Source organism: Pyrgilauda ruficollis, unplaced genomic scaffold (genome assembly GCF_017590135.1).
Source record: "Pyrgilauda ruficollis isolate IOZ18807 unplaced genomic scaffold, ASM1759013v1 scaffold91, whole genome shotgun sequence".
In the NCBI taxonomy this organism is placed as follows: domain Eukaryota; kingdom Metazoa; phylum Chordata; class Aves; order Passeriformes; family Passeridae; genus Pyrgilauda; species Pyrgilauda ruficollis.
Window position 1 is genome coordinate 863,865 of NW_024531155.1, and position 14,872 is coordinate 878,736.

Genomic DNA, 14,872 nt, shown 5'->3' on the forward strand with positions numbered 1-14,872 from the left:
GTACAGTTGATTCTGATTCTGAACAGCAGTGTTATATCAGGACCATTCTTTATTATCTTGCACTTCTTGGATTTCAGTCAAAGATGTGGAATTAAATGCTTAAATGGAGCAATCCAGTTTTAAAGACAATTTCCATAAATTATAGCTTTTCATATACGTTCTCATATAAAATTAATTGAGACTTTTAGGAAACTTGTCTACAATTTCCTCCACCTCCTCAGTAGCAGACAAGACTTTGACAGAATGCTTTGTATAAAGAAGAACCTGTGAGAGCACAGCTATGCTGGGTCATATCCTAAGTTTCCTTTATCATAGAAGTTTCTGTGGAAAGAATTTGCACAATAAGAATACTTTCATGACAGTAAATCCACTAGAAGTAGAATCTATCATGCTTGAGTTACGTTGGAAAAGTTGGTTCAGTTTGGGAAGTATTTTAGCTCTGTTAAATTTCCATCTACAAATGTGTACTGGAAGGCAACATATCTACCACCAGAGAATATAGTGTATAATTCTCACTTTTAATACCTGAAAATGATTAAGATAAAAATATCCTTATCCCTGATGTTAAAAAGCAATAGCAATACAGCTAAGCTGTAATAACTTTGTCTTCCGTTCTTCGGGATAGACCTCCGAGTAGCATCCTCTTGAATTCACAGCAAAATAATAAGTTTTTTAATAGAGTAAATTTTCCTCTAGGATTATGTGCTTATGTCTACTGCCTACCTTATCGAGGGACTTGATTCTTTGTTTAGTATAAGTAGCATTGGGATCACAATAAAAGAGAAGGCTGGTCTCCTTTGCTGTCTGCAGACTAGATTGCCTTAAGAGACATTGAGACCAGTAGAGAAAAAAGAAATTACACTGATCCAATAGATACACTGCTGAGAGGTTTCTATTATATTCTTACCTCAGACATTGTACCACCATTAAATTCACACTTTCAGGCCCTGGGAATCAGGTCACCATGACAGAGAAGTTTGGCTAAAATGAATCTGCTATATTAGTTTTTGTGAAAATGATTAAGCTCCACAGGTTCAAGATCAGGACTATTTTTCAAGCAGTCATTGTTTCAAAGCTAGGCAAATAAACCCTGATAGAAAAGAGAAAATCATAGGGAGTCAGACCAAGATGAAATTGAATATCAGAGTAAACAAACTACCTGAATACATGATCTCGAGTCAGAAAACAACACAGAGTCATTCATTTGGCACAGTTAAAAATCAGCTGGGAGGCAAATATTTTTTTAAGTGGACTGCCCATCAAATAAGCATAATTATAATCAAAATTCTTACAACGTTCTCGAAATTCCTAAAGGCAATCAGCTCCACTCAAATTAGTAACTTGGATAAATCACCATTAATTAGCTAATATAAGCCAGCAGGTGGTTTTGAGCCCAGAGAGATTCCCTGGTTATTTAAATTATGTATACTATACTACACCAAAGATAGAATAAGTGAAATACAAAAAAACAGGCACAAGTCTGCTAAAAAATAAACAACAACAAAAACACTCTGTAGGGAGGATGCCTACCTAAGGTCTTCTCCAACTCCTACACCCTACCCAAAGCAATACAAGATGTTTTTGACTCTCAGCTCAGATATTGTCATCATCTAGGAATGTTCTGTATGGCTCCTATTTCAGCTCTGAAATATATGCAGGAAACAAAATCTGCAGTGGAAGCTTGCTTGGAAAGGTTAGTTCTGAAGAATTTGTGATTACTAGAAGGACAGAGAGAGCAGTGACTCTGTTTTACAGAAATGCACCACTGAAACCACAGGGATAGCCTTGTCCCACACACATTCATCCAAAAAACAGTGGGAGACTTTTTTTGTGAGCTTTGTAGGCATTTCCTGTTAATAAATAAAATTACATAATTTTAAAAGATTAATGTCCAAGTCTTCTGTGACCAATGCTGTTGTGGTCAGTTGTGGACAATAACTGTTAGGAACCAAACCAAACACTTTCATATTAGTATGTCAGAAGAAAATGAGGTTTTTTTTTAAAAAAACTGGTACCAATAGCATAATGAAATCCAGAAATTCTTTGAGAAATGTGGCTCAAACCTTCCTACAAAACTATTGTCTTTCAATAACTCCTACTTGCATGGTGTTTTATCCTAAAAATCTCAGGGATTGCCATAAAATTTTGTCATAATTTACTGTCATGCGTATGCTTGGCAGTCATGCAAAATTGAGGCTCAACTGTATTTTAGAGTCTCTGATTGAAGAAAATTATATTGTGTAGGAAGAAACAGCAAGATAATCCAGCTACTTGTATTTGTCCCACTGAAAATCTGGACAGTGATGCAGTAATAATACTTTGAAGAATTAAAACCCCTGCCAGTTTTTACTGAATGATCTGCAGGTCTGGTAGTAATATTTAGCCCCAAATCATGCTCTGGGATCACCTATGCCTTTCACATCAATCAGCTCAGTGTGATGTTCTGTTTACAAAGAACTGAGACTGTGTATCTCATTGTATTCCTGCCTCTGTGTCTGCCAGATACTCTGTGTTGCTGATATTTTCTTCAGGCTGAGTGATGTATTTTGATGAACTTCTTTTCATACATTTATGCAGGTTTCTGATCTATCCTACTTTTTTTTTCAATGTAAATGATAAATGTATTATAAACCTGTTACCAATAACTGTTTAGCATTTTCATTCAAACACAAGTTACAGTAAATTGAGTCTGTTCAATATGACAAATAGCAGAAGAAGGTTTTTCATTGCCATATTACAACCCAAATCCTAAAGTTATTATTTTTCTAAGCAGAGAAAACATAAAGCCTGTACCTGCCTAAGCCTTCCCACCTCAGCAATAAACACATAGGAATTTGGCTTATTCCCACATCAGTGGGGAGTCAAGGCAGTTCCTGTGTTACCTGAAAAAACCTTAAGACATGTTAGCAAAATATGTAAAAATGGTAACAACCATAGGTAGTTGTGTAGATAAAATTAATTCCATGTGTACACAAAAGTAATACCACCAGTTTTTAAAAAATATGTCTTGCATTTTGTTTTAAAGTACCTTTACAATGCTGGTTTTCTGTGCACAGTACAGAAGTATAGAGCTGTTCAGGGAAAAAAAATCCTGCAGACTTGTTGTTCAACACATGCAACACTGCCCTTTGATATCTTTTTTTTGACTTTGTAATAATGCTATAACTACCACTGTTCCCAAATATTTTATTTATAAAAACTGTCCTCCCACAGGGCGGCTGCAGATGATCTGCAAGCTGAAGACCAGTCTGCAAACTCCTCTCGCTCTAGGAAACGGTGCTCCTATTTGTAATATCAGTGCTTGCCTTGGGATTTTTAAGAACTGGTGTGCTCCCAATTTCAGTATATACAGCACAAGATCCAGCTCTTGGTTAAAGAGTGGAGGTGACAGTTTAGCATCCAGTCTTTCCATGACAATGCTGATATGTTCTATTGTTGCTAAAACCATAAAAAAACAGTCTGAGTGCCTTTATGCTAGCACCACAGGCAAATTGGTGTTATTCTCTCGAGAAAAAATAGTCATCATATCTTGGAGGGATCAGCACTCACAAACCATCATTTGTTAGTAGCTTTTGAATGAAAGTCAAATAGCTGTTAATGTTCAGAAAATGTCAAGTTTGATAGAATGAGTTTTAGTCACCAAAAATATGAAATTGAGAGAGTGATGAAAACCCCTGGTAGTGTTTAGCAGAGGTCATTTAAGTCTTGTTTCCTACATGGAACAATTGGAAGAGTTTCGCTGTAGGTTTTTTATGCTAACCCTTCTCTAGTCTGCATGATTAAAGATCATGCTTTTCTAATACTCACATGATATATGGAAAAAAAGACTGTAGTAAGCTGAATCAAAGGCCTCTTTAGCCTGGTGTCTGTCCAGCAGTGGGTAATAGATTAGGGGAAAATATAAAACCAGGAAATTTGGAAGGAAGACCTCTGCGTGGTATTCGCTCCATATCTTCAGCAAGAAGTCAGGGACTTCTTGAAGAAGTTGAATCTAGATCCCATCATATTTAATAGGCTTTCCTGTGTTTGTTCATGAGCTTATCCAGTGCATTTCTGTTACATAACTGGCAGCCAAGGCATCCCATTGAATTTGGCAGCTAAAATGCAGATTCCTTGGATCTGCCCTTAACCCATTTTTTGCAGCTTCAGTTGTTTCAACTTTTGCTCTGTAAGAAAGTAAGTTATAATTTCTCACTCTTTTTCTTCATGGCACTCATGAAAATAGATACATCTCTTTATATCCTGCTATCAGTCATCTTTCTATCAAGCTGCAGTTTCCAATCTCCTTGTGCATAAAAGACATTTTACATACATGCATCAATTTGCATTTATCAACACTGAATTTTATCTGATGCTTTATTGCCCAGTCATAAACTCTTTTTGAAGTTCTTTAAAGATTTGATTTTGATCACCCAGTACAATTTTTTTTGTCAGCAGTAGGTTCTGTCACTTTGCTGTTCACCAACGTTTTGAATTGTTTGGTTTATTTGAATGTTTACAGAACAAATTCTGCCTTAGATCCCTGTTGAATTCACTACTGATGTTTTTCCATAATGAAAATCAATCCATCCACTTTTATCTTTCTTTTCTGCCTTTAAATAGTTATATTTAATCCAGGGAAGATATCTGAAGCATTCTGGGATTCTAATCAACCAGGTAATAGTCATCCAGATCTCTTGTATTCCTCAAGAGAAAATAACCTCAGGAGACCTCTGCAGAAGTGATCTTGATTTCTTTTATTCATTATAACATTTTAATTTACTTATCTATCATTATATCCTTTATTAGAGTTGTAGCTAATTTGCCTGGTATGAAAGTCAGATTTTTACTGGTCTCTCCTCCCATGGCACATTCTTGGTTTTAATTAATGTCTTGTTTAGCACTTCATGTCACTCTTTTACTGAGGCTGATTTAAGCAATACCTTTGTACATGTCCTTTAAACCTCTTGAGCAAATACTACTTTCTTGCCTGATTGATTTCTCAGCTTGTTCTAATCCTACTCTGACAATGTTTTGGTTTGAGACTGTTCCTCTCTTACCTAGAAAATAAAAATGCTGATCTCTGCTGAAGGTCTTCCTTAGTGACGACTGTCCCAAGAATACAGTTCACCTTTCTGCTGTTATCTTCTATTCCATGAGTTCTCATTCAGCTTTTGTGTGTTTTTTTCTGGGGGAAAAAAAAAATGTAATTGTGCTTCTCCCCACTATTTCATTCTTAGGGACACAAATAGAAATAGGAGAACAATGCAATCTGTGGAGATGTGATGCTTGATATCAGTGCTCTGTTGTTTTTGTGTGGTCATCATAAATTAAACCGCTGGGTTAAGTTGTACTTTTATGTCCATACACTGAAAACTTCCAGCTGTTGTGTTTTCAAAAATTCTCTCTGATATCTTGGCACCATGAAATTTCACATTGGAGTGCAGTTTAAAGCCAGGCCGTCATCAGCTGTTCCTAGGTGCAGTGAGGGGATCGAGTTGATGTTCATGTGCTACAGCAGAGAGCAGCTTTCTGTGTCAGTGGCAAATGAGCAGGACACAGAGTGATTGCAAAACAGCTGCAACCTCTTGGGCTATCCAGGGGAATTTCTGACAGGCATGTCAACCTACAGAGGTCCTGATGCTTTTAATTGAGAGCTATATAGTAGAGACACCTGTACCTTCTTGCATTTTCAAAGTTCAAGGAAGCTTCCCCAGTAATCAGTGTCAGAATACAATATCATGTGGTCACTAAACTTTTTGTCACTTACTGGTTTTCCCTGCATTGTCTTGTTCATTACTTTTTTGGGAAAAAAATCTGTATTGTTAATGACTATTTCCACTCTTTTTTCCTTCATCATCTTTTCACATTTTTGCTGTCTTCAGGATTTTCTTTTATCTTTTCCTTGCAATGCTTTTCTGATAGGGACTTCACTCCTTTTTCTCTCCTCACAGCGCTTCTTAAATGATCAGAGATGAAGTTTGATTTGATAGTGAAGTGCTGTTATGTTGTATCATGCTTTTTGTTTTATCAGTGGGTCTATGGTTTGATTTGTGATTTAGTAGTTTTCCTTGGTGCTGGTCTCTCTTTTGTCTCCACCCTTTTCCCAGAAATGTCGTCAGCTAGTTTCTAGTTTCTATTTCTCCAAATTTTACCCATTTCCTAAGACTGTTTTTCTTCCTTGGAAGTTTATTGGTTCGTTACCGTTATTCTCCGCCTGGGTTTTTACTCCCAACTCTCCTGATTTGTTGGAAGTTGTGTCTGCTCCTGCCTTTCCCCTGAGATATAAGTCTTTGTTGGCCCCCTAGCTGGGGCCCAGGAAGAAAGAGGGGAAGAAACACCATCAAATAAAGTTTCCCTGGGACCCCTGTGCGCTGCCTGTGTTTTATTCTGCGCCGAAACAACTGACAACTGGGATTCAAGGAGCTCCAGGGGGAAAACTGCCGCCCCTCACTCTCAACATCAGCTAGCTGGGGAAGCAAAGCGGCAGACTGTTATTTGAATTTAGAGATAACATCCTAATTGAAATGGGAGTGGGAAAAGAGGTTTATTCAAGGATATTGCTTTAACTTGTCTGCAGAATCAGGCAAATACCACAGCATTTGATATTGGAAGAACATTCAAACCTCTTTGGGGAAACAAATGGAGGGAATAGTTCAGTGAAAGTGTCCTGGAAGCTTTGGGTACTTGAGAGAAAGGGAGAGACAGAAATTGTTTGGAATGCATAAATGTGGTGAAACAGTAGAAAGCTCCAGCATTCAGAAGGAAAGAGTTGTATCTTCTGAAAGTTTTACCTGATAGCCCAAAAAGTAGGGACAGGGATTTGAAAGAAACAAAAAAAATTCCGTTTGTGATCCTTTGTGGTTCATTTTTGCCTGGTCTTCACTTTGTACAGGAGTTCTGAAAGGTTCTAAGCCTGCTGGCTTGTTTTGGAAATTTCAGAAGATGCAATGTGTGCTCTGTGGTGTCTTGTGTGAGCTTTTCAAAATTAGCTTCAAAGCTGGTATATTACATTTTTGCCAAGTCATATTTTCTCACAAGTGTATGAGGTATGCTTGAATTAAGATGTCATGATTTATTTAAATGTCTGCAAAAAAAAATTACAAAAAAGTAATTTCCTTTTTTCAACAGCTTAACTTTTAACCCTTTGTTTCACAGTGTGAAAACTGCTGTTTTTTCTGTTTGCTTTCTATATATAGTGAAGACCTACATTTATTTTAAAAAATACATAAAAGTACTTAGGTATAAATGTAAACTTTGATTGATATTGTACCCCCTGTGGTTAATGAAGTAACTTGGGAAATTTTACAAAGTCAGAATTTAATCCAGACCTGAACCAGTACTTTGGCTTGTATTAGGTCATTTGTTTACACTTATTTTTGGTGAATAGATATGTCCTTAGCAAATATATTATATACAAAACTATGAATTAGCATTGTCTTACTAAATTTAGTTGTCCATTAACAAATCCAGAACTCTTCAAAATAAATCTCTTGTTTCATAATTTAAACTTCTCTACTAAAACTACTTTTAAGATGCCAGTAGCTGTTGTCTGCATTGAACTGTAAATCATTTGTGTGTGAGATTAAACTTCAAATGAAGTTATAAAAAAATATTGTGTTTTGCTAAAGCATTACTTAAAAGCTCTTGGGGAGTTGTGTTGTAACTATTTCTATCTGTGACGTGTTGTTCCTATAAAATCAGAAAACAAATTTCATACTAAATTTGCCTTTTCACATAATTGTTAATTGTGAAGCTACTTTGCCATTACAAATAATAATTTGAATGTAAATATATAAAAGAAATGTGTATTTGAGATGTCTATACTTTTGATATAGGTGAACTTGGTGATCTCTAAACTAACAATGTCCTAGAACACAGAATGATTCCTCTTTCTGAATGCCATAGTATACCAACTCTTGAAAGAAAAGTACAAATAATGGATGCAAGATTGAGATCTTTAGTGTCAGGAAAAAGTAGAAGAAAATATTCCTTTTTTTGAAGTGGTATTGTGTCTCGCCTCTGCACTCAGGAAGGAGTGAAACCATACAGAACTAAATACTCATCACAATGGTTTAATTAGTTTGCATATGGTGCACAAATTTGGACAAGGTGCATAAATTAATACTTAGATTTGGATTAGTAGTTGAAAACTAATCTGAAAGTTATTTTATTAGCATATTAAACAATTATATTAACGAATAACACTACTGGTAAACAAACATGCAGTTTGAAGTTCTTACCCAGAAGTAGAATACACAAAAACTGACTTCTCTCTTCTTTCAAGTAAGCAAACCTGCACATAGGTTCAAAGTGTTTAATTTAATTACTATTAAAATTTAAGTCAATGACTACAAAGGGAATCTAGAGTAAACGTGCACTGCAGCTTACCCTAAAGGAAGAAATATTGGGCCAATGAAAGCAACCTATAGAGAATGGGAAATAACAGGCATGTGCTGGCATATTAGGAATGTCTCTTCATAGATGTGCAAGTTTTATTTCACATTGTCCTCACCCTTCTCAATAAGAATGACTGATAGCTTCACTTTGTGATTTCCCAGCTTTTAAGAGTCTATTTTTATTTATTTTTTATGACCAACCTTGCACTTGTTAAATGCAATTTTTGCTTTATGTAGCATAGAAAAAAGCACATCTGCAGTATGCTATCCCATGAATTAACAAGAATGACTGGACATAAGACAAGAAATCCTTTAAAAACATATGTTCACATTAAATATCTGGGCTAGCTCAGTAAAGGAGGTCTTATGGGGTCATTTTTGATGCAGTACAAGCAAACCATTTCTGCTCTTCTGAAATAGTTTCTTCAGGTTTATATTGAGCTTGTATAACGATGCATTACATAAATAAGGGCTTAGTTGGTACATTAGTCTTTTATATCTTGGATTCTTACTAAATCCTTGTTTTTACTAACTTGATGCTTAAGAGATATTGATTTCTGCTCCACATGCCAATGGTGTTTATTTTGATATGGCTGGGATTAAAAACTAAATTAACAGGCATAATCAGTTTTCTTAGAGTCAAAAAGGGTGCTTTGGTACCTTTGGTTACATTGCTCTGAAGAAAAAGGAGAGCAGAAGAGATGTGATAAAAAAGGGATCAATTTATTCAATCACTGGGTATAAAAACATTAGCCCTGGGAAAGGCCCTTCCTCTAAGAGCTTTAGCTGCCCAGTCTCACTTGTGTGGCACAAAATAATTTGCATTTTTAGAGAAAATTCACGTCTTCTGCGAGCTCTAGTGAAACATGAATAAATTGCTTTTTCCTCTTTTTCTGATTTTATAAAGCTGAATCCATTAGGGGCTGAGTCAAACTGTAATGAAAGAAAGGCAACAACTGAGATGATGGAAACCCTGGATTAGATTTCTTAGTAGTCCAAGCCCAGCTGTCATGGCCTACGTGTCAAGTTAGTACTCTTTGGGGAGGCCTGGCAGTACATGTGAATATTTTTTTTTTAACTGCTGTGCTACAACAGGTCTCTAAAGCAGCTAGGAATTAAACACAGATGCAGAGATTAAGAATTAAATAGAGCCACAGCAAACATTCCACCAGGGAGAATTGTAGTGGGGCAAGTAAACCTTCCCAGGGCTATTGCCCCACTGCCGTGCCTGGCAGGCTCACCTGTGACCTGGAGACTTTGAGACCTCCAAGTGGGGCTGTCTTATTCCAATTTATAGCAATGAATTTTGTCTATTACACTTTGTGAGCTTTGTTGTGCGGTAAGACTGTGGTTTGATCAGAACATACAGATCCCAGCATGGATTTTATGCCAGTTACTGTTTTTATAAGGAAGACCTGGTGTCAAAGCACCAAACATTCCTCTGAGTACAGACTGATGTTAAATTATCAAATTACTGGTACCCAGAGTCTTCTACCTAGTGCTTGGAATTTATCCAGCTTCCAAAGAGACTCTCACATCCTCCCATGGAGGGGCATGATGGCACAGTCAAGTGCACAGTCAAGTGCCCTGGTCTGTAAAAGATTCAGACACCTGAAATCATCTCAAGTTCACCATTCACTTTGTGAATTTGGGGAAATCATTGTATTTTCAACCCTAAGATAATCTCATATCAGATTTCCTTAATTGTGGGAACAGTTTATAAGAAAAATAAAATCTGCTAGAATCCCTATCAGACTTGTGCCCTGGGGGAAAATCCCTTCTTTATTTCTCAGCATGATTTCTTTGCATGATTTCTCTCATCTTAGGAAAGCATTTCAAACCAGCAGCAGCTGGTGTCTGCCTGCACTTCCACTGGTGCCTTTGTGAAGGACAGAACTGAGCAGCAACACCTAAATAACCCTGTTTCCTTTTCTCCCCTTGCATTGTGGTTGTGGAAAAGATCCAAAAGAAGCCAGGTCACCCATTGCTGCTCCCCTTACCTTGCACCTAGAAGTCCCTGCCTCCCCTCAGCTCTGTTAAGTGTCTGCCACACTGGGAGTACCTGCTGGTGACTCTCATGACTGTGGTCAAGGAGTGGAATGGGAGGGTGACATTTTTTGCTTCATGAAGACATTTTGCTTTCCTGCTGCATGCTTCTAATCTCTGCTTTTTGAGCAAAACAGTGTGACTGGTATGGCATAATTCAAAGTGAATTTAAAATTTCTGAAGTCAAATGTTTTCTAAAAAATCTGTTTTGAAGCAATTTGGCAAAGCTGACATAACCATGCTAACTTCAGTGAACCTGCATTGCCTGCATCAGTTGAGAATTGGGCCCAGACTAGCCAGAGCATTTATTTTTAAATTCTAGCTTCTGCTGGCTTTTTCTTAAAAGTCTCTGTAGTTCTATAACTTTCTAAAGTAGCTCACAAGTCTTGTGCTACTGCTAATAAAACAGAAAATCCATTTCCATTTTTCAGTGTAATCTTTTTTTCATGTGAATCTATTTCTCATCAAAAGAAGCGAGTGACTGGCGTGAAAGCTGGAGCTCTCTGCTTAGCTGTAAAGACAAGTCTTGGTCTTTCAAGTTGTCACACGTTGTGTGGGAGAACATGGCCATAAATTCAAAAACTAGGAGGGAGAAACTAAACACCCTGTGTTGCTGTGGCCAGCAAAAGTATTGTTCCCAATGCCTGGCGAAGAGAATTAGGTCTGATTTCTGATTCTGTGTTCTCAACCTGTTGGTAAAATCAGCAACAAAAGCTGAGACAAAGAGGATTCTCCCAAGTGCCCATGGGAGAGGTATGTCCTATAGCACACCAGTGTCAGCACATGTCACTGCAAGGACCCTGCATAAACTAGGACCTTCATTTCCAGCAGTTATTTTTGTTGGTTATTTTTTAAAGATAAGTAGGAGCACTTTTCTTCAGTCTTAGAGGGGAGCAATATTCTCCCCAGACAAGCTTAGTCACAAGAAAATTGATACTTCCATAAGGGATTCCATACCTTCTTTTTAAAGAACATTATCTTCCAGACACTTCCCTACATCTCCTCAGGCAGAGAGAATGCACTCATGCCTGGGGTGCCTTAGAAGATGTAAAGCTAAAGTCAGGTAAGGAGAAAAAAATCTCCATGGCATTCCTTTTTTTTTTCTTGTAGCAGATGCATTGCTGGGATTTCTCTGCTTCACTGGCTTCTGCTTCTGTACCCAGGTGATACCTTTGGCTAAGTTCTTGGAAGACAGTTTCCCAGGCAAAAAAAACCTGCATTATAGAGACCTTAGATGACAAACAGTTTGCAAGCCACCAGGCAGAGTCGTCACTGGAGATGCTCTCAGCCATGAAAAAGTGCTCTTACAAGTGTAATTATAGAAGGGCAGGCAAACTTTTAGAGACCAGAAAACAGCAGAGCCAAACTCTCAACATAAGAAATGAGAGCTGCAGAATGAGAAACTCTCAACAAAATTAGACAGGACGCTTATATCAAAATACAGAGGTAAAGCAGAAAGAACTAAATTCAGAGATAGTTTCAGTCTAAGCAGTCTGATACTGTATTTGAACCTCAGTATGATGATGGCATACAGTTAAGCAAGAGGACGTGCTTAAGTAATCTGTGTTTCCCAGCTTTCCTCCCCTGGGACACCTTTAAGGAACCTGAATTTCAGAGAAAGGAGTGCTAACCACTCTGTGACAGCCAGGTCCTTTGAAGACACGTCAAGCTGCATATTCAGAAATAAATATTACACGCTGCCAGTGAGCAGCTCTTCTGCTCAGTGTTTTGCTCAGTGGGTAGAAGGTGGTGTTCACAAAAGGCAGGCACATGAACTGTCCTGCTGTGCTGTCTTGCAGGTTTTAATTGTGTTTTAATACCAAATATTTAACAGACAAAATGCACTATATCTGAGTAAATGAAAAAGGATGAGGCTTTATGTGTAGTCATATACAAAAGTTGCACAGTAAATGCAAAAAGTAGATTCTCCAGCAGAGTATTTAAATTTACAGTAGAGACTGTAGTGAATTGGTGGAAAACAGAATTTTTCAGGGTAGTGGCTTTGTTATGAATTGGTATCAGAATTGTCACTGTGCCTGAAATCTGTGTTTTCACAGCTACTGTACTTTATTTATTTACTGAGCACCCAATATACCTGACTTCACATTTTTTTTAAGTGAAGTAGCCATGATAGTTCTGCACACAATTTAGGAACAAATATGCTGCTTCTGTTGTGATCAATAAGTTGTCAGAAACACCAGCCCGCTTACTGCTTCTTTGCCCTTCGCAAAAAAAAAAAAAAAAAAAAAAAAAAAAAAAGTAGATTTCATTCATAATTCTAAAGATGTGGGTTGAAACTTTGATGCAATATCATTGAGATAGACACATTTCTGTAAAAGTCTATAGGAATGCCTCTAAAAATACTGGTAAGTGTTCTGTGAGACAATAAACTGTCTCTTCTGTGAGCAAGGTAAGGGTTTCCTTTCATATGGATTTTTGAGTAGATTTCAGGCTCAGTCTTTAGTGATAAGCAAAGATAGAGGTAACAGAAGTGTTTTTATACTCCTTGTTCTCACCAGCTCCTCAGGGTAGACAAAAGCAAGTTTGGCTTCTACCACAAGAGAAAGCAGACACCCTTTGCTCAGAAGTTTGCTTTCTCAGCAGGTCCCCCCAGGACTTTTCTTGTCTTTAGGAGACAGCAAGTAGGTTGCAGTTGTGATCATTCTGCATCTGGATGGGGACTGAAAGAAAAGAAACCCTTCTCTAGGCCATTTGGGAATTCTACTTTGCACTGTGGAAACTTTGATTAACCAGCTGGGCAGACGCTCAGCTGCTTTCTGCTGCTGGAAAACTTTGCCTTTGACTGAGAATATTTCAAGACACTAAATGGCAAATATGAAATCGAGCCAGAGACAAAATGCTGTACTGAAATTTTAGGCTAATAGTTTGGATTTAATGTAGAATTTGTTGACAGTAAAGGCAAAACTATAAGCTAAAAACTGGCAGCAATTTTGTTCAGGTTTCTTCATGTTTGAAGTGATCTTCTTGATGATTGTTTTCCAAAGCTGATTTTTCTGTGTCACCAATATTTGTCTAGAATTTTTGTGATCTCTAACTTCCAGATACACAAAAGACACAGTGTCATATTTTGGCCTTGAGAAAAATCCCTGGTTTTCTATCTACCATCAACAATTTGGCCTGATAGAGCTGTTATTTAAAATTGATATTCAACAAATGGTTTGAGCAAAAGATGTCACAGATGAATGCATAACAATGCACAGAAGTGAAAAAGATAAGATCAAGAGAAATTTGCATTGTACAAATGTCTGGAACATGCCCAAACTATGTAAGAGAGGAAGATTAAATTGTCTGAGAACTGTTGAATATGAGTTAGTAAACAATGGAAGTTATTAGTTAGGGAAAAATTTATATTCCTGTTAGATTTTCTCACCCAAACCAAAAAAACCTTTCACTTTCGTTATAGTGCCATAGTCTGAGTAGGCTCTTCAAAAGCTTACAAAATAAATTCTGCTTCTCATTCATAAACTTGCCCATCTGTGAAGTCTTTATTCAGAGAAACCTACCTGCTCAAGTGCATGCTGTAGTTCATTAAAGATTCCCATTTCTACTCATAAAGACTCATTCATTGCCCTGAATAATGTATATGGTGTGCTGAAAGAGAACCAACTCTTGCTTTTACAATCTAAATTAAACAACTTTGTCTAATAAAAGAAGCACTGTCTCACTTCCACTAGGCCATAAGCCCTAAGGGTCTTGTATTTGTGTGTTCTTTATTTATTTATTTTTGCCAAATTGCCCTTCAAGGATCTGAAAGCTGAGAGAACTGAGCCAGTTTAATTGTTTCTTTCTCTACCTGCTTAGAAAGACAGAGGCAAGCATGGTCACAACTGTGCTGAAGCAAATATTCATCCATAAACTTATTCTAAAATGCAATTGGATGATCTTCTGTCTTTTTCTCAGTCCCACCTTCTAACCTTCCTCATCTTGAGAGTCCATCTCTGCTATGTGTGGCTTTTCCAAATGCCCATGATTAATAACTGCTGTGATTCATTAGCCTGTGTTGTTGGCAATGTTTCCCCAATGGGAGCATTTGCTATCTAGGGATAGTCCATGATTGTTCTGCCTCCTGGAACAGTAAGATGCTTTCAATCTAATGCGTTGTCCATGTTTTAGCATAAAATAATATTAAGGCATCCACATAATGGAACCATCTGAAGATCCATTTTATTAAGCACTGGAAGAAAATGTGTGTGTGTTTGCATGTGCAAGGGAAGCATAATCAGCAAGCCTATTTCACCAGAAACGTCGTTTCCATGACGGTTTCACGTAAAGACACAGCTATTTTGAGGTGTAGTTCTTTAGCTGTGAGCATGAAAAAATACTCCATAGCCAATATCTCACCTGGTGCAATTAACTTACTCAAATTATATACAGCCTATTTGAAGAAGGAAAAATAGGAAACAGAGGTAGGTTTATTGTACTTATTC

The 14,872-nt window shown here is 37.3% G+C and overlaps 1 protein-coding gene across 1 annotated transcript in view; it reads left to right on the forward strand.

The window, feature by feature from the left end:
• The window catches only part of TTC29 (tetratricopeptide repeat domain 29), a 122,696-nt gene that overhangs the window by 91,689 nt on the left and 16,135 nt on the right, over positions 1-14,872 (forward strand). The gene's annotated exons all lie outside the window — the stretch shown is intronic.